The 24012-nt window shown below is 42.8% G+C and overlaps 1 long non-coding RNA gene across 2 annotated transcripts in view; it reads left to right on the top strand.

The window, feature by feature from the left end:
- LOC137142887 (uncharacterized) overlaps positions 1 to 20066 on the top strand; it is a 215560-nt gene extending 195494 nt beyond the window's left edge. For both annotated transcript variants that reach the window (XR_010917029.1, XR_010917030.1), the window contains exon 7: positions 19035 to 20066. This is a non-coding gene — a long non-coding RNA (uncharacterized lncRNA). The remainder of the gene's footprint in view (positions 1 to 19034) is intronic.
- The last annotated feature ends 3946 nt before the right edge of the window (positions 20067 to 24012 follow it).

Here is a 24012-nt window from a genome sequence, read left to right as displayed (position 1 = left end):
TGGGAATGAAAGAAAGGATCTAGGGTGTGAGCTGATCAGTCCTGAGGGAGCAGCCCTATGAATAGCCTAGCCTGTGGAGTGATTTGAGCTGAGCTTTATCATGTTGATTTCTCTGTTCAAGCGTTCCGGAGGGAGAGCAAATTAGGACTCTACACAATGAGTAGGCTGTGTCTCTACATCAGCTCAGGAAAGAGAAACATTCTAGAACAGGAATATGGAATGGAATTGTACCCAGAATGTAATAGTAGGAAGATCTTAATAAAGTCACGTGCAGCTCGCATTGTTTGAGTTTCCTAACTATTTGAAATCCCAGCAAATCCACCCAAATTCACAGACTGTTTAATTCAATCTAGTCCCACGTTTGAGCAAAACTAGGCTGACTTTTGTGCTATGGGTGGCAATAGTACAATACTCTCTGGATTCAAATAATTTGTCCCAAATCTTGGGCAATAACTGGTGGTTTCTGTGGAGTTCTCTTTTGGGAGAGGGAAAGTCACAACTTGGGGAATGGTTGGAGGGAATATCCATATATAAGTAAGTGGTTTGCAGAAATCTCAGAATCAAAAGTGCTGAGTTTAGTAAAGTGCCCAACAATGTGGGTTCATTTTCTATTAGTTGGCAAAAGAATGGAATTTATGATTCAATTGGATGTAGGCACGTTATTCACCTACCATCCCCAGGAGCCAATTTAGTTTCCTTGAAGAGACTAAGTGTGGTAGGCAGCATCTGAAGACTGACTCCCAGGTGAGTCCAGATCTGAAGGAAGAATTCTGCCTTGCCGACCCATCACATATGTAGCCAGATTTTAATCTGAATGAACCTCAACTGTATGAGCTTTGTGCTGATTTCCCCTACTCCACCAAAGAACTTGGCTCATAGTTCATGTAAAGGTTTTGTAAACCTTGGTGACACTCTTGTCGAGACAGGACTAAGTTTAGGATTTAACTGCAAACCAAAAACCCGGTAGGTTTTGCCTAGTTTGGAGTTTCTTCATAAAAGTGTTGAACAGTTTTAGTTGTGAGACAGGGATATATTTTTCCTCCAAGCAAACTCAATCAATGTTTTTGTTTTGCACTCTGCAAATGTAACTGAATTATAGGTCGTGCTGAGCACAATATAAAAATCAAATATTATTTAGCTATACATGGTGTAATCAGCCCAGGGTATCTTTGCAAAGACTGACAAAGAGGAAAGCAAGCTGCTGTGTGCAGGCTTGTGAGCAAAACACCTGCCCACAGAGAACATATTATTTAACACAGCCTAAGAAAGTGCTGTAAAAAGGAAAGAACTTTCAATCACTCCTGACTGGGGCTGCCTTTATACTGGTCACTTAAGCTGTGTCTACACTACAAAGATAAGTCGACTTACATTAGGTTGACTTACAGCCAGTGCATTAATTACTGCGGTGACTGATGTCCACACTCCCCTCCTTGGGTCGGTTTTGTTGCTTAAATTGAACGAGATCTCCAATTACCCAATTTCAGTCCTGCTTCCAAGCATCTTGGTAAAGAAAATGTCAATGGAAAACACTGATTCTTCCCTCCAGATGTGAGTTTCCAGGATGGCAGAGAGTTTTGAGCTAGAGGTGTTTATATTCTACTAATATTAAACTGTTCTAAATCAGGAAGTTACCAGCCCTGTAATGTATGTTCATCACCAAGCACAATAGGGCTGTAATTCTGTTTGCGGCTTCTGGGGGCTTTTATATTCCAAAGAATAATCCATTTTGACTGAGACATTCAAAGCCATCCAAGACATTTGGAGGCCTATAGCTCATTAAAATTAATGTAGCTTTAATTTTCACTATGTTCAGTTTGAGTAAATGCTCATAGACTGTTCAGTTTCAGCTGCGATTGCAAGTGTTTGACTCACGGTGGTCATTTGTGTTTTATTTCCACTCCCCTTTCTGCACTAGGTTCTGATGAGACACAGCCCCTGGGTAGAAAGTCTGAGGCAGCACCTGCCTATAATGAGGGCAATTATTTGTAGGTGAGCTTATCAGTAAGAAGAACAAGATTAGTTTAACTTCTTGACTTTCTTCCCTCTTGCCAGCCACTTTAAACACAAATTTGAGTTTGGAAGATTCAATTGTAGTGAGTTTCAGCAAACTGAAGATGTCAAGATTACTGTGCCTTGGTTTTTTAACATTTAAAAAATAGGGTGGTTTGGGTCTGGGGGAAAATAAGAATTGGCTATCAATCCCTGATTTTAGCCCTCTTTTAGAATGGAAAATTAACAAACTTCTGAAAAGTTTGGTTAACTTCCCCACATGGTCTGCCAGACTCCATATGTATACGCCCCAGGTACACCTATTTTTGTTGTTGTACTGGGGCATTTCCATTTCTAGAAGTGCAGAAGTACTAGTCCCCAGAAGCTGACTTTACAGTATTTCTAACTCTGCTACAAGCAGGAGCTACCAAAAACCTTGACTGACAACTAACAAATCTGAACCCTAGCCCCAGAAAGTCCAAAATTTTAGGCAGAGGGATTGAAATCCAGATTTGAACTTTGCGTTTTGGACCCTAGTAGGAACTTCCTCTTGTGAGGTTGTTCATCCAAATTGTATAGACTCATGAGATCCATAGAGTTCAGATAAGTATCCAAATGTGTGGGGTCTTATCCAACCCCAGCTCCCACACTTTGAGGTTCACCCGTTATAAAGGTATGTCTTCACTGATGGTGGGAAATTCGTTGCCGTCAGATTGATCTATCCGGATTGATTGAGCAGCAGTGAAGGCCCGCTCAATTGATCCGGAAGTTGATTCAATTAAACCACCTCCTCAGAAGGTGTGGCGCTGTGTCAACAGGTGTTCCCGTTGGCGCAGCATGGTGGAGACGGTTGCACAGAAGAGGATTTAGGAAGATGACTGCTGCCGAATTTCCCCATAAGTATAGACCAGGCCTAAGTAACAGCCCTGTGGAACAGAAGCTGAGTCCAGAGCGGTGTTCCCACGTCATCTCCCTCACCCTAGTCCGAAATTATTCAGGAAGTCAGCGCACGTACACAAACCCATCTCCTAATATGGACTTGGCTTCTTAGAATAATCTATTTTCTCTATGAAGAGTTACGTGGCCTTGAAGCCATTGTCATTGTGACCCACTGATGTTTCTGAAAGCGATGAATTACTGGCTTCCCTTTTGCATCTCATCTACTCATCTGATTACAGCAGTTTGTCCCTGAACTGAGTCACTTCTCTTCCTCGGGGATGTTCTGAATGATGCCCTATCTTGTACTCCTCTGCTCTTATTTATGTACTTGCTTTCTCCCATTATGCATTTCCTTTCATTGCATTTTGTCACTAAGCTGTAGGGGTCAGGCAGAGCTTCCAGCTCTCGCTTCGCAGGAATTTCAACCCCGGGGGCATGGACCCCAGATCCTGGAGTATTACTCATATCTAGCAGAAGAGAGGCTCTGCTTCTATCACTAAATGTAGCAGAGGCTCCCCTTATGCATGTGGAACATGCTTTGCACATACCAGGTGCTACCATAAGGAAGTGATCTTAGAACTAATCTACACTTAAAACTTACAGCGGCACAGCTGTAACAGTACAGCTGTAAGAGTGCTTATGTAGCCACATTATGTTGAGGGAAGAGAGTGCTCTTACCAACATAATACAACCACCTAAACAAGCGGTGATAGCTATGTCAGTGGGAGATGCTCTACTGCCGACATAGCGCTGTACACACAAGCACTTATGCTGGCAAAACTTATGTCACTCGGGGTGTGTTTTTTTCACACCTCTGAGCAACAAAAGATTGGCCAGCATAAGTGCTAGTGTAGACAAGGCCTCAGACTGAGTGATTGTGCATTATCAGTGGAAGTCCTGCTGATCACATCTTACTTGGTAGGAGAATAAATTTCCATTTTCAATTTACAACATTTTTCTCATAAGTTCACAGAATGAGGTTTCCCCCATATGCAAGACTGCAACTTTCTTCTGTAGACAGCTATGCGTGGCTGCCTTCCTGGGAGGAAATAGCCCCATGACACCAATATCCAGTCTAACTAACAGGTTAAAGAACAGCATCTCTCAAAGGCAGTGGGGTTTAGAGAGCTGGATCCCTGGTGAACTTAGTCTTAGCTAATTGCTGCTTCATAAGAAAAAGTCTGAGAGAAGTGCTATTGCGAAGTGTTAATGAGCAGATAAAAGGAAAGTTTTGAAGATCCTTGACAGTTGGAAATTGCCAACTCCATCAGGAAACAAAGAGGGTGCATACAAAAATAAAAGGCCATGAAATCTCATGCCCTGGGGTGAAAATGGAGAGCTGCATGGGGTAGGTGGGAGGAATTTCCTTTCCTGTTCAAGGAAAGCATTGCAAAACTGACTGCATACATTATAGTTTCTACAGGAGGGAGGAAGGAAATTTCTTCTTCTGAAGCATCATATTTTGAGTGCAAATAAGAGCCTTACTTTTGAAAATCTGGGGAATTTACACTTCCTCTGAAGCATTTGAAACTGGCAGACATCCAAGACAAGATACTAGAATAGATGGTCCCCTGATCCAATCTGTTGTGGAGATTCTTTTGTTCAGTATATTTGCTCATGAGCAGTTTCACAATATGGTCCCCTACATCATCACTGTGACAGTAGTTTCTACCTTTCTGACATGCTCACAAAAAGGGGAAATAATCCACTTTGGTTTTACTAAGTATTGGCTATGGATAAAACTGTTGTTTTTCCATACAATTGCATGGAGAAATTTACAGACAAGGTATCATAAAAATACAATTCATTTCACCACAGTGCTCCCAAGTAACAAGTTTAGAAAGAAGTGGATTCTGTAGCAAAGGTATGAAAAACTTCCAGCAGGCATGTAGCTCATTGTAATCTAGAGAAGTATTCTTGAGATTATCAGTGTTCATAAAATCCAGAGTTTAATTTCTCATGGCTCATGCAACATCAAACTGTGTTAGCACTTTCTGTCACAGCAGATTCTAGTGTGATGTGCAAAAAACATGTCACAACACGGTGCAACCTGTCAGAACTTCTAGTCTTTGCTATTTTCCACCCCCAAAGTCTAATTGCAATTCTGAAAAGCTAAAACGATAGCAAGCAATTTAAATCTTGTTTAGTGAATTTCTTGCCTTTGGGATTGTTGGTCCCAATGACTTGTATTGACATGAAAAATCCAACAGTTTAAACTGAACATCCTCATCTGAAATGTACCGAGTGGATGGGAAGGAGAGCAGATACATGAGTCTCTTTGAAAGGGAATTAAGGCCTGCTCCTGCAAGGTATTGCGTGCCCTCGTCTTGGATTGATGTCAGACATGCTGTAGAGCCTGATCTAAAGACCCTGGAGGTTAAATTCCACTGAATTTCATGGGCTTTGGATCAGACACTTAGTAAATCTAATGAGGTGTCCTGAGGAATTGAGGGTGCTTTTTGCCTTGCAAGGTAAAGAGTCTGTCTACACTCCAATCAGACGTGGGATTGGAGTATGTGTAGACATACCAGAGCTGGCTTTGATCTAGCTAATTAAAATACTGGTAGAGAACCAATGGCAGCACAGGCAGCTTGCCTGGGACCCTGGGTATGTACGCGTGTGGCTAGCCCGCGCTGTCACAGCTTCCCTGCTGTTGTTGTTCAAAACAGCTAGATCAAAGCTAGCTCGGGTATGTCTACACATGCCACATCTGATTGCGGTGTAGACATGCACAAGGACATTGAATATGGGAGAGGGGTGGCAGACACCAAAAGGGTGGAGGCTGAAACCTTTTAATCTATAGGGCTTTTACTGCACAGGTAAGGGCAGTGCAAGCTATCCTTGCGTCATCCCTTGCAGATGTCCCTCTAGTCTGGCCTGGTGAGGGCTGTCAACAAAGTCACTCAGAATGAGGATGATGGACTCATTTACAGGGTTCCACCCCTACCCCAGCCATGCGAGCTCAGGAAAGAAAGAAACTGCTCGACGGAACATTCAGAAACAAGCGGCTGTGGCAGGCACCTGCTGACATGGACGATGCCATCAGTAACCCACTGATTTTTTTTTCCCAGTTCACTTTGATTTTTCTCTCCCCTGGGCTGATTGGCTGTTTGCTCCAACTCCCTCTTACCCAGTCTCTTCAGTTCATCTGCCCCTCATGATCCCCTTCTTACCGCCTGTTTTCCTTCCCCCTAAGACCCTCACCTCTCTTTCTTCCTTTATCTCTATTTAGCTAAACTCCACCCCAAATCAAAAACAAACGCTGAAACTAAACAGACACTGAGGAACTAACATGACCTTTGCTGCCCATCTCTCAGTTCACTTTGCTTGTACGTTATTCCCTTTTCCCCTTAACCTTTGGCCTCTCTTGGCTGTCTAGATTGCAAGTTCCTAGGGTCAGCAACTGTCTTAGGGTTGGCCTATACAGCTTTTTTGTACTACTATCATTATATCAGGTTAGAAACAGATGTAGTGAAAGCAGTGCAACCACTTAGCACAGGCACAGTTATACCACGTTGGTGAAGTTAGATTTGTAATACCCCGATGAGGAAGAGATGTATTATGCTCCAGTTTTCAGGTGGGAATCAAGGCACAGAGACGTTAAATAATTTGTCCAAAATCATAAGGGAGTCTTGTGGCAGAGTTAGGAATCCCAGTCCAGTGTTTTAACCGCAAGGCCATTCCCTCTCTCTCTCTCTCTCTCTCTCTCTCTGCTGCAAAGCCTCTGTTGCTATCTCTTGACTTACCCTTGTTAATGTTGATCACTGAATTACATGGCTATTGCCATGTAGTAACTGGTACTTACCATCTCATTACAGGGTAAATGCAGGTTTTCATGTATTTCCTCAGATGCAGTGAAAGGCCCACCGTAATTACAGGTTGCTGGAGATTGGTTGCATTTGTATTGCATTAAGGAGATTGCTAGGCAATTACTACGTAATTACAGGGGGTTTACCAGCAAACTCTATTATATGTGTTGCCAAGTAATTAAGAGTGGGTGGCAGAGAATATTTGTGCCACTGTGAATCAAAAGCATTGCCCCTAATCGAATTTCCACACGAAAAAATCCAGGGATGGTAGCTAGAGTCAGGGAGACAACTGCAGATTTTCTTTGCAATGGACTGTGCAAACTTTTCCAGCTGCTTGAGTTCAAAGGAATTCAAGTCTTCGGTATGTCAGCTGCTACCACCAAATTTCACCTGGTTTGAGGTCAGTGATGGGTGCCAATATTTTAACAAGGTGCTTTCATGAACTGCTGCTCCCTTCCCTCTTCAGTCTGTGGTAAAATACTACAACATTGGGGCTGCTCACAGGTTCCCTGAGACAAAGGAGGGATTTGTTCATTTGTTTTTCCCTTGTAAACAAAGACACTTTCCATAATTAAGGAGGGAAGCAGGATCACTTGGCAAACTATCAGTATTAAATGTGCTTGCTGGAAGTGTTCAGACTTGGTCCTGGAAACGATACACAGGGCCTGACGTTCTCACCACATCTGCACTATAGACCTCTGCCAGCACAGCTCTGTCAGTAGGGGCGTGATCCCTGACTGACTTAGCTATGCAACAAAAGCCCCTGATGTGATGCAGTTATGAACTAGCAGAGGTGGCTTTTGCTGGTGTAGCTTACTTCACTAGGGGGTAGGAGGAGGGAGGAAGAGAGCTGGAATAAGCTATACCAGCAGTTTTGCAGATATAAACTGCATCCACACTTGGATTGGTTTGCTGGTATAGCATACTGGTACACCTACATGGGTAAAAGGTTCCTAGTATAGACGCAGCCTCTGATGCCTTGCACCGGGTGTGAGTAACTTACATCTATGCAACAAGAGTGTAAAACTACTTCCAAATCGGGCCTGAACCTGGTCTCACTTATGGTCGTGTAACTGTTGACTGCAGTGGATTTACCTACACCAGAGAGCAGAATCAGCCCCTACTATTCTAATTAGGCAGGATTTTACATAGCTATGACTCCCCAAGAGGTAGCAGAGAATCAGCCCCACTGAGAGAACAGTGTGCAGCTCGCTTAATTGGAGCAGGCATGGTGAAAACCTTGTAGGCCTCTAGAGAGATCCTTCCTCTAGAAGTGTTCTTGGCACAAAGCAGGGTCTGGTGCAGCCAGGTTCAGTCCAAAGGTAAAGAATGCAATTACTCAATCATCATTGGCAGGGATGATTGAATAATATCTGAAGAGAAAGGAGACTAGCACCATTACCCCATTTATTTCTTTAGCATGGAAGTGGGAATTTAGCAGCAGGGCTCCCATCTAGTATTACAGATTCATACCGAAACCATATGAAACAGCGTATTTCCCGGAACGGTGAGTGACACAAAAACAGCAGGCTTGCTTGCAACCGGTCAGCAAGGTAACACACGAATATTGTAACATTCTGCTTTGATTCAAGGAGGCTGGATCTAAGTAATACCTTCCCTAGTGATCTTCTGGTCTTTAACTCGCTTCACTGCAGGATTGCTCTCTAAATACTTTTTCCCAGCATGTCTTTCTGGTGCTTTCCTGTTAGATACGGCAATGCCAAACAGTTGCTGTTCCAAAGTAGCTATTTTGTAAGTAGTTTTGCTGCACAGTAGCATGGATCTGTCTTCCAGGGGGTGGGTATGATGTTTTCCCTTAATTATTCTTTTTATTTTGTTTAGCTTTTTCAAAAGTAAGAGAAGAATGGGGAAGAGGGGGCAGGAGGCCATAAAGATAAAGGAATAGAAAGGGAGGGATAAGGGCGGAGAGGGAAAAGAAGAGAAATATCTTGATTTCTATCTGCTGGGGATTAATCAAAGAGAAGACTCCTGTGTTCTTATAGACACACACCAGAAACCTGAATCTAACCACATGGGGAAAGCAGGTGGTTAAAAATGAGGTCTCAGATCGAGATATGAATGTTGTAGCTTGGTCCTCTCTCTATTTTAAAGGCTTATGAATTTTAGCAGTTACCTTGAAGAAGAGGTCTGAGATTTGCTGGTTGGTTTGTAACAAAAACCTGAGCATGGTGACGTTAAGAGTGGGTTTGAATTTGGTTGTGAACACGTCCCTTACCAAAAGCCACTGTGATGTATTGACAGTAATTCTGCAAACTGCCAGGGCCCAAGCGTAATTTTTTCGGGCCCAATACAAACTTGTAACATGGGCCCCCTCCCACACACATACCACAATCCCTCATGCTTGATTGGTAGCACTCCATATACATACATGCTGCCCTTTTCTGTGTTTTAAACAGAAACTCAAATTTTCATGGAATGCTTTTTTTTTTTTTTCTCCTCAAAAACTTCCATTTTGTCCAAAAGTCCTCTTCCATCAAAAAAGCTTTGAGAGGGAGTTTATCAGCTCTACTCACCAGTCTGTAATTATGAAACTTCCTCCATCACTAGGTCAGAGCCTCTTAGAGGTTTAAATCTAACTTGAAAACACATTTAGCCTGAGCACAGACTGTCCTTAGATTAGTTGGCACAGGAGTGGTCTTTTAATTCCACATTTACCTTGGACTAAAGTATTTGTAGTTCTATTAGTCCTGTCTTTTTGTAATTATAGGGAGGTGTAAGGGGATATCGCAGAAAGGGAGGTAAATTTAACTGTTTATGCTATGTAATACAGGAAAGATTATAATAAAAATAGTCAGAGATGGTGATGTGAGAGGAAAGCAGGAAGAGCAAGTGCTTTTGATTTTTCTACCAGTATTGTGGAATACCGAGTTACTGAAATATTTGCATGTCTCCAATAGACAGATAGACACACCCCCCCTACACAGAATGAGCCCTGTGTGCAATCCTGTAGAAGGATAAAATTCAGATTGGATGTGAGGAGTACTGTTGATTTCCACAGGAAAGATGTATGTATTACCAAGGCATTAGGTGTATCAGTTGATGGTCGTTGCCATGGCAATGCACCCAAGTTATTTTTTCAGACAGCACCTTTACTGATTTAAGGAACATTGAATAAACTGGATCAATTTTTAACTGACCCATCTACTTTTCTGTACATACTGCCTTGGCTTGATTTAGAAGAAACTAAGTCCCCAGTCCTGTAAATTCTTACACACTTGTGGGACCGTTTGATTTCATGTGCCTATGCATTCAGTGGTCCAGTCATACCTGTGTGTGTAAAGGTATTAACGTGTACATTTTTGCAGGATTAGGAATGGGGAATTTTAATTCTGGGTTACATCAAACTTTACTTGTTCCTCATGGAATTCTGCATGTGCATTATGCTGAGGTATTGTAAGTCAAATCGTAAATGTCAGTGTATGTGGGTCTGTTACTGATATGCTTTTGTTTTCTGCGTACTGCACATATACACGTCAAGGACTTTGCTTGCTAAAGAGAAAGGCAGTTACAGAGGCAGAGTTGTTGTAGGCCACTGCAGAGCGGCACACTGTGCTCTCTCTGGGAGAGAGCTTTAGTTTTCCTTTTGTTTGTTTGTTGTTTTCTCCTTCAATCTAAACTAGGCTACCTTGACTGAAATACGTGTTTACGACCTATACAGGGAAAAACATAATGGTAAAGTTCTTGTAAATTATCAATTCACTACATTTTCATGCTTTCTTCTTATAATGTGCATTGAATTTCTGCCTTTTTTTCCCCCTGTAAACTTTCGTCCCTTCATAATAGTTGAATGGTCAGTTTGAAATGTCTGAGATGGTTATCCAAAATTCAGATACGTTGTCCAAGATCCAGAGGGAAAAGGTGAAAAACCACTGCTTTAGTCAATTGAAACTAAAGGGGATTTCAGGCCAAATGGGAATGTGGTCAGGGTATTAGACTTACCTTGAGCACCACTATTCTTCCAAGGAGTGCTATTGGATCCTATTCAGCCACAAGCCCTTGCTTTCGTCATTTAGAAAACCTGTACTGACTTGCAAACAGCGTATTCTATTTCAGGGAAAGGAAAGCCATCCCCAGTCATTTTTCTGGTTTTTAATCTGTTGCTGTTTTGTAACCTGCCCTCCCTTTCAGCTCATACACAGGCATCTGCCTGGGTGATAACTACCACTAGAGCTGAAGGAAAGACTACAGGATCTTAATGTCAGTTGAACCGCGTTCAGGGGCTTGAAACTTCTCATATCTGTGGTTTCATAATTATAGATTGGTGAGCCTCGCCTTGGAAGTAGGGGAGACTGAGTGAAATTGAGGATAGGTTAGTATAAGACATGGATAAGGATCGGGATGAATTCTGTAAGGGAACTCCTCTAATCTCTCAAGCATCTTTGGAAAAGTTAATAAAGTAATCAATCAAAGTGACTCCATGGAAATAACTTTACTGTTGTTTACATTTTTTTTCGAGGGCCCATGTTGGACTGGCAGTCTGGAGCTAATAAGAGAGGGCTGTTTAACCTTGATGGTCCTTCATTTGAATAGAAGCACTCAAGACAAAAGGCTGGCTCCCACCCACTAGAACTGGTTTAGCAGGGGAAAGGTTGTAATGAAGTCAGCTCATAGGGGTCTGTGCTCGTCTGTTGCGCACATGAGAGAGGAGACTGAATGGCTATAGGAGCTGTGCTACTCAGTCTTTGGCCACTTTCACTAGTTCAGGCTGAGGGCAGCTTCATTTTGGGGGAGGAGGGGAGGAAACCGGGGCTACCTGAACATGGACTGATGCCTAAGCGAAAGGTAAGGAACAAGGGAGGGGCATTGTGCTGTTTTCTAAATGGTCTGTATTGTCTTGTGCTTTATCTTTTGAGTAACCAGTAGCTAAGCTAGAAACCTTTTGCTAACCCTGCATCTGTTTACTCTCACTGTCACATGGCCCTGAAGAGAAAGCTGTAACCTAAAAGGCTCACACCTCCAGTGGGATTCTGGGAAACATGCCAGGGAGGCTTGTACAAGACAGCACTAATTTCAGGGCCTAAGCACTTAGACTTCAGGTCCCCCAGTGACAAGAGGGAGGGCAGACACAAGATCTGCACCTGAAGTGTGTCTCTAGAGGCCCAAAGCCAGGGAGTGCCTTAACTCTGCTCAGCTCCAGCAAGCGAAGGGCGTGTGAGATTGATTCAGCCTTCGCCTCTCCTCACAGCAGTGTCCAGCAGGGGTGGCTGGACCAGATCTGGGACAATGACGTACTAGCCATCAAAGTGTTGAATGCAGTTGTTCTCTGAACGAAAATTAAACGCCTACAAGCAGAGTGAGCAGATTTGATTGGCACAATCTAAATTGGCTGTGGAGGAAAAATACTAAAAAGTGAGTAAAGGGCTCAGCTGTGTTTAAAATGCGAAGTGTCTGATGATGCACCGCTGTCCATGCGTGGAGAAAGCTAGAGACAGAGAAGGCAATATTTCACTTACGGTGTCTGCTGCTGCTTGGGTCAAATGGCTGACCTTTTAAAAAATGGAATTAAACTGGTGTTTGATGGGAAAGAAGTACTTCAAGATTTTCCTCAGTGTATCAGTTCAATATTTGCCAATTTTGATTCCTTTGCTCCGTTGGCGTGCTTGGAATAAAAGGTTGCAATTTCTTATAGTAAGCATGAGAGATGCAGGTCTTTCTTTAATTTGGGCAACGTAAAGAAAGCTGTACCTGAATGTGTTTATTGCCCACAGTAATAGCCCTTCCCCCCTGCATCACAGGATCTCAAAGCACTTCAACATCAAAGAAGCCTCACAATACCTCCTCCGAGATAGGAGAGTATTTTATGCTATTATGACATTTTGAATCATTATTCCACAGATACTGCATTGTGCTGGAACGTGGATCCAAAGCCACTGGTGCTATGAGAGCCCATTCCACAGAGTAGGGGTGATAGGAGGAGTTTGTGGATGCACTGATAAATACCTGTTAGCATAAGGCTTCTGTAGTCAAACTCAAATTCTCTTTGGTTCAATAGATTCTAACAAATGGCCTCTGATTAGCTGGCATGCTGAAACTAGCAATGAGGATGTGGCAGTGCCGGTGGAGACTTACGCTGGCCACCTGAGTTTGGATCCACCAGTTCAAGTGGGCTTGAGTGACCGAGCTGCTGCCTGAACCACAACGTCCACACTACTATTTTTAGTACGCCCGCTTGAGCCTCACCAGGGCAAGTCTGTCTGTCCAGGTTGGGACAATTGCTGCCAGCTGCAGGGTAGACGTTCTCACTGACACTGTTTCCTGCCTTGTTGTAAGCAGAGAAGAGAAGACTTCAGTAACCTAAAAGGGCAGAAGAATCGTTCAGTTTTGTTTGGACTTGTCTGTGATACCTCAGAAAGGGTCTGAATTCAAGTAACTTGGCCGAAGATCCGGGGCCAGAGGCAGGCAGCCAGCAGGAGGTGCCGAAGCCAGAGATAGCGGCAACATCCTGCACTGATGCTGAGGGGTGCTCTACAGATGAGTGAGCACCAAGGCAGGGAGTCCGTTTTAATCTGTTAGAAGGGGGAATAGGTAGATCTTTCAAGCTCTGTTGTCCATCATTGGAAGTCAGTGAGGGCTTCTGGGTTCTTACTGGGAAGATTGTTTATGAATAGAGCTGTGTAAATAACTGGTTTTTTGGTTCACTGGCATTGCAAAAAACCCAGAATGTAATTTGTTCTGGGTGTAATGAAACATTTCTGATTATTAGCTTTTTTAAAAATGGTTTTTTATTTTTAATAAAATCAAAGTAAATTTCTAAACAAAAAGACATTTTGAATAAAAAAATGAAAATGTCTTTTATTTGGGTTTTTTTTAATTTTTCTTCTGTTTGTTACCCAAACAATTTTTGGCAAAATTGACATGACATTGCAAGATGACTGTTCCCCCAAATCTGCATTTTTTTTGGCCAAATAAAAACAAACCCCACCCAGAACTTTTTGCCCAGCTCTTCTTACAATACAGCATGCTCCAAATAAAAGTTTAAAAGAAGCATGAGGGCCTCTGAGCAGCCCCACCATTTGGTATGTGCCTTGAACAAACCCTGCTTCAGCTATGCCATGTTCACCTTCATCCCAGAAGGGTCACTTTTAAAGAAAGGTGCAAAATGCAGGTGCCAAACACTTGCTTGGGTTTGTATTCATGGCTAGTGGGGCACATTAGGTGTGTCTTGTTTGGTCCTGCTTTGTCGGTTTCACAAGCTTTCAGTAATTAAATGGAAGGCAAGATTTTCTTGCTGTAACATATAAGCATCCAACTCTTGAACCAGCTTCCAGATCTTACACACACACAGTTGCCATTGAACTGTTTCATAATTCATTATGACATACTAATTAACTAAAAAACAGTAAATGGTTAGGGCTGATCAACTTCAAACAGTGGCACAAAGATTAGGAACAATAGAGAAACTGATTAAGGAGGGATCCATGACTTGTTTCGGCCTTGATTGCCCAAATCTTGGTATATTGTCTGGGACAGTAGATAAGATTTAAACTACCTTTAAGCCAAACCTGGCCCCAGTGTCCAATCTTGATGGATCAAAATAGAATCTAAAGATAAAATGATGATTAACAGCACTTTATCAGAATAATTTCTGCCAGATCGATTTAAAATAACTAAAAGTATCATGCATAAACCTTTTCTGTAGGTTTAATTTCCTTTGAAAAATGAAAAAATAATAGTCTGAAGATAGACAGTGATCGATGGACATAAACCAGCCCTTAATTATGCTCCAAAAATAATCTGACTACAATAAAAAAACATTTTCCAGAAAAGAGCGAGGATTGAACATGCATGAAAGTTAAGAATTGAAGTGTCAACATAAATTAGCATGAAAAACCTGGAGAAATGTAATGAAGTGGTTAGGACAGAAGCAGAGAAATTGTGTAGTTATCTTGGAAAGGTGAAGTCATGTCTCTGAAATACTTGCTGTGCAAAGATAGAGCTCAATTTTCACTTCTGCAATATGAAATTGCATTTCTGTATTATAATATTGATGATATGGTGATAAGTGTCCAAGAAATTTCTATCAATAAAATAAGGAACTTCTTTCTTTCCCAGAGGGCTACACAAACACTTTATAAAGCAGTAGTATGATAGTAGGAAGTACAGACCACAAATGAGAGCAGGGACTTACAGTGCTAGATGCTGTATATATACACATAGCAAGAGACCCTGCCTCAGAGAGTTTGCAGTCTCCATAGACAGTGCAGACAGAAAGTGGGGTAGAGTGTTTCATCCTGATTTTACACAGGGGTAACTGTGTATTTGCCTAAGATCTCACAGAAAATCCCTGACAGAGCCAGGAATTGAACCTAAATAGCCTGAGCACCACTCCATTGGCTTAACCACAAGCCCGTCCTCCTCCGGACCAAAAAATAAAAGCAGATGTTGAAATCCTGGGGAGGCACAAAGGGAACAGGAGTCTCTGGAAGAGAGGGAAGTTTGGTTTCTCTCTTCTTTGGAGGTTGGGGTTTCTACTGAATCTGAATCACTAAATAGTTACTATGTGTTCCTCTTATTGGCAGGATTATTAGACATGGAGCATGTGCTACACACGTAGCTCTAGAAATGATTCCCCCAGCATGTCAAGGATGAGGTATTTGGGGGGACAGGATGGAAAAATCAGCTCTGCATCACTCACACCATTTGAATTCCCATGGGCAGTCCACCTCATTTCTCTCCCTAGCTCTGAAAGCACCTGTAAAAAAACAAGGTACGAATGAATACATGGTGAATACTGCAGTGTCGTCCATTGTGTTTGATCTCTTTTGCCTCTCTCACTGTCATGGGAGCTTTGTTATGTGCACCAGTCTGGAGGGCCATCACCTCCCCCCCCCCCCCTTCCAAATACTGAGCACCATGTGGGTCAGATCAGCCCAGTTACCGGGGTTTGAGCGTTCCTTCCTCTCACACTCACCTGATTCTTACCGACTGTCACTGGCCTAATTCTCACACTAGAGGATTTCAAATCCCCGGTAACACTCTCTAGCAGAGAAGGTAACTGAAGGGGCTGGAAACTACTTTGTTTCCTGCAGTGCTTGTGGAAGCATGAAGGGTTGTTGAGGCTGACTGCGCCTTGGGTTTTCTGGCTAACCTTTTCAGATGTCAGCTTGAAGCTGGCTGAGAAGTAATCAATTCTCTTCCCCCTCCGTTTCTGCAGAACCATGTTGAAACATGCTGCACAGTTGATGGGCATAAAGCAAACCAGCTTTTGACAACATGAAGCACTTCAGAACTAATTGCCAGTTTCAATCTGAAGTGTGCAAGTGGCTAAGATAAATTGTCAGCCATCAACTTAATCTGCATCAGTTTGTGTGCAAAAGTCTATTCTTAAATATAGAGTTTTAAGCTTTCTCCTGTAAGGAAACTGTTTGGTAGAAACCTTTGTGTTCTCTTTTTAAATTAGGGCTATCTCAATAAAGAAACCAAGGAGGGAAGACTGTCTTAATAGGTAGCTCTTGTATAGTGCTTTTCAACTGTAGATCTCAAAGCACTTTCAAATAGTGGATAAGGATCGCTAGCTTAATTTATAGATAGAGAAACTGAGGCACATGGAGATGTGACTTCCTCAGGATCATGCCGCATGTCCATGATGGAGCCAGGAATAGAATCCAGCTCAGCTGCCTCTCTCTTCAATGTCTAATCCACTGGACCATGCTGCTTCCTCTTTGTATTACTTCCTGTTTTCTATCGGATAGGCTAAGGGACCAGGTTAAGGAAAACAGACATGGGTCCAATTCAGATCTCATTTAACTAGTTTTACACTGGTGTCATTTCACTGTTTTAAGTGGAATTACTGCTGATTGGCATTTATTATATAAGGGATATTAGGCACTAAGCATCTTTGACTGATATGAACCCAAAGCAAATCTATTTTGGAAGGCAAATTCAAGTGTCCCTTATGAGAATCAGGCGCAAGATCCTTTTCACAAACTGCCTACATGGTAGAATGATTCCTAAGAACCACATACAATCCCCCTGAGAAACAGAAGCACGGCTTGAGCACACAAAATGTTTGACTCTTATTCTTTGCTTTATTTTGAGAAGATTCGGGTTTTGCATTTCCAGTAATGATCACATTTATATCATGCCTTCATCTGAAAATCTCAGTGCTTTTGAGGGACATTTAATTAAGCATCATCAACAACTTATGCAAGTGTTACCCCATTGAATAGCCAGTGTAACAGGCGTGAAGAGGTTTAAAGTTTAAAAAAATAGTTTCAGAAGTGGGCACTGGCTCCGACAGCCTTGATGTGTGGATGCCTAGCCCAAGACAGCCAGTGCCTGGTTTTCTAGAAATGTTGAGCAGGCAAATCTCCCTCTGACTTCAGTGAACATTATGGGCACTCGATAGCACTAAACTGGAGGCAGCCAAACAGGGATAACTCTCCTACCATAGTGAGAACTTAGGGCCACGGTATCTGTAGTAATCAAGCAGGCAGGACCTTGAAAGATGGTAGCACAATGCTGGTGATAGTTGTGGATAATGTTGGCTTATACTACAGCAAAGCCTGAAGGTCCAAACCAAGATTAGGACCCATTTTAAGCCAGTCACTGCACCAACACTCCATGAGACAATCCATGCTCCAAAAACCTTAGAATTCAAACAATAAGGCGGACAAAGGGATTAGAAGAGGAAATTGGAGGCGCAGAGAAGGGAAATTGTGGTGTATTGAAAACTGTCTTAAAATTAATTACAAGCTATATCATTTCAAGTGTAAGGGGTTTTCAGGTCCTGCTTGCAGGCTAGGTGGGTCTGTATGGAAGCTTGCAATATGGGCCTGGGTCTTATGCAGTCAGTTGCTAGAGAGCCAAGCTAGAGAAAATTGGGGTGAGTTGTGTCTCTTGGCTTTAGGGAGCAGCCTGTTTTCTCTCCCTCTGTTTTTGGTTCTTGTGTGCTAGGATTGATTCTAAGAAATAAAATGGTGTTATGCTGCAGCTCAAAAGAGTATGTTATGTTTTTTTATAGTGTGTATTGTGAACATAAGAGAAGTGACTTGCCCCAAATCATACAGGTCAGTGGCAGATCTGGGAGTAGCAGTCATGCCTCTTGACTCCCAGCCCAGTACCCCAACCAGCTGGGGTGTTGTATCACTACTGACATAGAAGGAACAACACAACCTCCAGAACTGCTGTTTCCAGCAGTAGTTGGGCTTATTAGGGTAAGACGGTAAAATGTTGAACAGTAAAGTTATTTATCACATCCAAATTGAGCAAAACAGCAAGTGAACATGCTGAAAACTGATGACATAATTTTCAAAGGTCCTGAGCACCTACTGCTCCAGTGTGAAGTCAGAGGGGTTTGGGGATGCTCAGTATCTTTTAAAAAACAGGCAGCAAGTGTTTGCTCTTCAGCCCAGAGAGTGACAGCAGATATTAAAATGTCACTGCTGCAGACCAAGCTGCTCCAGCCTTCAGATAACTAACTGCTCTTTGCTGTCTAATTTTGAAGTTTTCACTTCTATTAACCTTCTGTTCCATCCTTTACATAATATGTTGTCACTTCAGTGGAAACAGTAAGGAACCTTATAATGCAGAAGCACTGCTCCAGTATCTCACTCAACCTGGACAATAAAAGGCTAGCAGAGATCATCAGCTCCGAATGAGCAATAGAGAACAAAACACAGGCTCCTCTGCTGGCTTTCCATGCCTTCTCGACCCTCTATAATTCAGGCTGTCACAAGGTGTTTCACTGTCTACAGGTCTCAAGCATTGAGGGGCTCAAGTTGCAACCTTTGAGTTCAGATTTTAAAGCACCTAATGTTTGATTTGCATTCTTGTCTAAAGTATCTTTTGTTTGTTTGGCTCACTAGAAAGATAGAGGCCATTTGCAAAAACCAGATCAGAGTTTGGATTTCAGACATGTAGAGTTTGGGGATTGGGCCCCGAGGATCCAGATTTGAGACCGACATTTTTAATAGCAGTTTTGAGGCCTGATCATTCTGATCTTGCCGCTTTCCACCCAGATAGAGCTCCATTTATTCAATGGAGTTAGCCTTGATATACCACTAACGCTGTATTTCTCTTGCTGTGGTCTCCACAGCAGAGCCAAAGCATTTCATGGAGATTTCAATCCCCAGTGCTGAGTGGCTACCATGGCCAGTCAAGTCTTCTAACCATCCTTCATGGTACGCTGGTGAAAGTGAGATCAGAACTGGCCCCTGGTGAGTTTAATTCCAGATAATCTCACCCTTCTGTCTCGCCATATAAAAACTGGATTTGTTTTATTGCAACCGGGCTGCAGCCTTTGAATCTGCCATAATGTATGTGTTTCCATTGCAGGTAATCGGCCTGGTGATACTGTGCATTGGCATCTATGCAGAAGTGGAAAGACAGAATCACAAAACCTTAGAAGGGCTCTTCCTCGCTCCAGCTGTGGTCCTCCTGCTTCTGGGCATCACGATGTTTGCTGTTTCCTTTATTGGAATGGTTGGGTCCCTCAGAGACAACAGGACTCTGCTAAAGATGGTAAAAGCTTTATAGCCTTCTTGTTCTAAGCCGCAGAATCCTCGTCCCGTGTTTTACAAGCTGAAAGGTGTGAGACAGTTAACGTTCCAGGATCTACCCAAACCCTCGCAGGCTTTTAAAAACACTGGAATGGGTTTGGATCCTGTGGCATGGATTCTTCTTAATGAGAGAAGGTGGACAAGACAGAGGGTGACCTAGTGTGTAATATTCCATTCATAAAAGCATCTTTCCAATTAATTTATTTAACTGAAGCTGTCTGATTAACTCAGTGTTACATCATAGAAGCCTTTCAAAATAGACCTAGCAGGCAACTGATTGGTGACCATCTGTCTTTGAAAATCCATGTCCTGAGACCGTTGGTTTGAACAAAGAGTGCAGCTGTCTCTTAGCCACAGATTCATAGGACTCTGCTCCATTGTCTAACACAAAAGTCTCAGTGCTAGCATCACTCTACAAATGCTTGATGCATGGCACATAGTCTTGTGACTTGAAGCTGGATGAATTGGAAGGGCTGGAGTAGGAAACTGAGCCATATGTTGTGGCAGATATTTATAGACTATTTTCATCAACGGTTCATAATGTAGAACTCGGAGTATGACACCGAGCTGATATGCAACTCTTGCTTGTTGAGATTCATTATGCTGGAGAATAACTTTTCAAGGCAAAATCTTTCCCATAGGGCAGTGGGAGCTATTTATTAGAAACAGATGGGGAGGACAGGGGAATCCCACATACGTTCTTTCCAAACTACCTTTTTCCTTTGCTGCAAAAACTCTTATCTAGCCTTGGAATTTTTTTTTACCCACCCTCCTCCTCCTGTATTTTAAAACAGTTTTGCATTTTTATTTCCTAACCATGTTGCAGTGAACTGACACATGAGTGTGTGTGCGCTACTCATCTGTTGGATAGAACCAGAACGGCTCAGATGTGTCATAGCAGAAAAGGCCTAACAGGCACTGGAGATTTTCTGTCGGCTTATGGGGTAGGAGCCTGTGCTTCTGGAACTGGAAAATCTGAATTCTCTCCCTGCTGTTGCTATAAATTCCAAGCGGCCATGGTGTGTTGCATAGCAACAAATATAAAGTCCTAGGTAGAGATGAATTTGCTGCAATTTAATGTGCAAGCCTCCATCCACAGCTTCAGTCCCTTTAGGTGGCTTTCCCCCACCTATGCCCTATGAATTTCAGTTGTCATCTGCCACCTAGATAATATTTGTGATATGGAGATGGTATTTTTGTATGGAATTACTATTTGATATTTTAACTTCTGCAGAGAAGCCAGCACTGTAGAAACAGCCTGGTATAATTTAATTGCAGAGCTGATACCTGTGCATTCTCTTATTATCTATGGTTAAATGCTTGGTAACATCTGCGGAAAGTGTTGCTATGTTCCTTCTGGATTAAAATATGAAGTTATTTTTAGGCTGCAATTCCATCTCTGGCTTGGCAAACTCTCCATTGTTAAATTTATTTTAGTTCAGACAGTGCCAAGTTGAAACAGATTTGCTTCATTTTATGAGGCACTTTTTATAGGGGGTGTGATAACGTATGGCCAAGTGGCTATGAGAGAGTCACTCTATTTGTGACCCAGGAAGCGGGTGGGCGCGAGCCCTGTTCCCGGCCAGTTGGGAAGGGGTAACCTTAGGCTAATGAGACCACCTGGGGCTAATTAAGGGCCCGCCCAAGACCTATTAAAAACTCTTGCTCCAGTCAGAGTGCTGTGAGAGTTTGTGGCTATGAGATTGAGGAACCAGGAGCTGAAGAAAGCAGATAGACAACCAGAAGCAGGAGTGGACTAGGGGCACAGAATCACGGTAGGGAGAAGCTGCCACTACCAGGAAGGTGGCTACTCAAGCCCAGGAAGGGCAGCATGGGGAGGCAGCCCAGGGGAAAGACTGTAACAGTTTTGCTGCACCAGCAGCGGGAGGCTGCTGCCATCAGGGTCTCTGGGCTGGTGTCTGAAGTAGAGGGTGGGCTCGGACTCCCCCCACTGGCCGCAGCTGGGATGGCCAAAGCTGTCCCCAGAGAAGGGGTGAGAACCCCACAGACCCCAGCTGCTAGTATCTCCCTGACACTGGTTCGCCGTACTGTCAGTCACCACCATCTACCCAGCGGCCATCACAAGTTTCCCACTCTCTAAAATAATATATTATCTTGGTGTGTTGCCCTCCTGCCAACTGCATGTGTAATGATTCCCCTTGTCAGGTTACTTGTGGGGATTGAATCTGGCACCTGTGGCTCTAGCTCTGGCGGTAGGAGCTCATGGTTTTAAAGAACTGGTTCCAATAGCTTGGAGGCAGTAGGTTAGAGTCATAAACCCATATGCATACAGCATCAGCATGGGTTTCACTCCCCATGGCTGGGGAAGCTGGATCTGATTTTCTCAGAAGTCCATAGCAGTTCAGATCTCTGTGCAGGCTACTATCTGTAATCATGCTCCAGGACAGCTAATAGGGGGGACTGAATCTAGGGCTGCTTCATCTCAAAGCATGAAGCTGCTGCTGTCTCTGAGCTAATGAACTTGGTCCTTCCTACTAAAGGCCATAGTTGGTTCAGAGTGGTGCTCTAGCCACAAAAGGGGGGCAAAGAGCCAGGTCTGTGTTAAGTGTGAGTTGCATACTGTTGTCTGATCTATTGACTGTGTATTATGTTGATTATTTAAGTATTCCCAATGAACACTCTGAGCTTTGTTAAGTTCCTGTCCCAATATCAGGGCCTGTATTACTAAAATGTAAGTGTAGTTGGTAACCCTGCCATGGACAGGTATAACACTCACACTTAGGAAATCTTTCTGCATTTGTAATATTTTTATTAACAGTTAGCGAAGTGACAAACACTCCAACCGAGCCAGGCAGATGGAAATAACGCAGAATGTGCATTCCTATACTCGCACTATCCTTTGCAAAAGGATCCGAAATGTTAGTCATCCTCACCATCACCACCCGTGGTGTCAGCCTGGCATCTCCCAAGGCACACAGGCCAGGCTACCACTTTTATAATGTGTTACACTGATGTCACTATGCCCAATGCATATTCATTAGGGGTTTCCTTATCTGTATATCTTCCCCTACTAATCTTCTCTCATAGGTTATTAGACCTGGTATCTCAAATTTGTTAGCATATATGTCTGTCAGTTGCCATGGCACTCTTGTCATCAGACATCTGCTGATGTTCCTAACTTAAAATATCCCAAGCTGGTATAAACTAGGACCTGGGGGTTACCTGTCAGCAGTTCAGTCATTACTGTGATCTGTCTTGCGATATCTTATGAACTAGAGTTACTCCTGGTTAGTTGCTTATGCCTTAGCTAAGCTTATGCTAAACTATTGTCATATAGACCTTAAGACTTGTAGGATCACTGCATTACCTGTAGGCTACAATACCTCTTACCACTGCCCTCTACTGAAGGGTATGTCAGACCTGCACCCATGTATAATCACATCACCCTCCCATGGCTGCAGACTACAGATAGAGGAAATGAAACCCAATACTCCTCTACCTGCAAGGCCCCTTGCACCTCCCAGGGGATTTACTCTGAACCAAGGCAGGTGGTGTTATTGCTGCCTACCTTCCCTTAGGCTTCTGCTGGAAAGGGTAGATTATAGGCTGCTGTGGGATATGCAAAATGGATTAATCCCCAGCTGCTTAAATTATGCCCCTGCCTAGCTGCCTCTTCTGGGACCAGTCCCCTCAGCAGAAGTGAAGTCAGAAGCCTCTTGGTACTTGCTCAACCTCTCACCCCTCGACTCTCTGCTCCTGGGGGGTCTCCATCAGGGACTGCACAAGTGGAAGAGGCTCAGACATGCTGGAAATGGGAGGAGGAGGAGGGAGAGAGTGAAAGAGAGAGAGGGGGGAAGATGGGGTAACAATGGTTCGGATAGTGAAGTTAACACTCAAGTCTGTATCTGCTGTCAAGTCTGTTTTTTTTTTTAATTTATTATTATTATTTTAATTAAACACCCATAATAGCATATGGGCACTTGCATTTAGGTGTAGCATTGCTTTCCATTGCTGGCCATTTGCATCTTGAATTGATAGCAAGGTCTGGTTAACTAGGGAAACAAATCACCATTGTCTGTGCTGCTATGGTAATAACCATCTCTGATCTATAAGATTATCATAGCTTTTCTGTAGCTTCTGTGTTCCCAGCATGCTTTGCAGCTACTATGAAAAAGAATATGGCTGTATGTAAGACATGTTGGTTGGCACATGTGATTATTCATATTATACTTATAAGTATTCAGCTAATACCAAGAAATCCTAATGGATGTGCAAGCAGGAAGAGTAGTTACTCCAAATACTAACAAATATGTGTGTATTATTCAAACACTACGTTCACTGATATGAACTGCCAATATCAGTTAATGCTATCTAGTAATTTTGTGACATCCAACTATCTTGCTGAAATGTCTTACAAAATGAGGCAACTCAAATTTTGGACGAATCTTTAAAATCACTGCACAGAGAAGCATGTTTAAGGCAAAATTTGAGAATCCTGTTACGGGGTTTTTACCTGCTCTATGTCAATATTGCTAAAATCTTTAGTTTTGGCTAAACTTCTTAAGCAAAAAAATCAATACAATTAAAAATTGATAGTTAGGCAAATACCTGTTAATTTCAGTGAGAGTTTGCCTGATTAAGAGCTGAGGGAAAAATGAGTAAAGACCTCCTTTGCTATCTAAATAGATCCAATAACATGCTGCAGAACAGCATTACCCTTACAATTTGAATGGTTGCTAACATGTCACTTGAGGCGCTCCTGTTCCGATTTCCCAAATACATTTGTTCAGTAG

This window comes from Emydura macquarii, unplaced genomic scaffold, assembly GCF_026122565.2.
Source record: "Emydura macquarii macquarii isolate MOO-44397 ecotype Brisbane River unplaced genomic scaffold, CSIRO-AGI_Emac_v2 contig_3278, whole genome shotgun sequence".
Classification (NCBI taxonomy): domain Eukaryota; kingdom Metazoa; phylum Chordata; order Testudines; family Chelidae; genus Emydura; species Emydura macquarii.
Note: the sequence above shows the minus strand (reverse complement) of the source record. Positions and strands in the feature narration are given on the sequence as shown.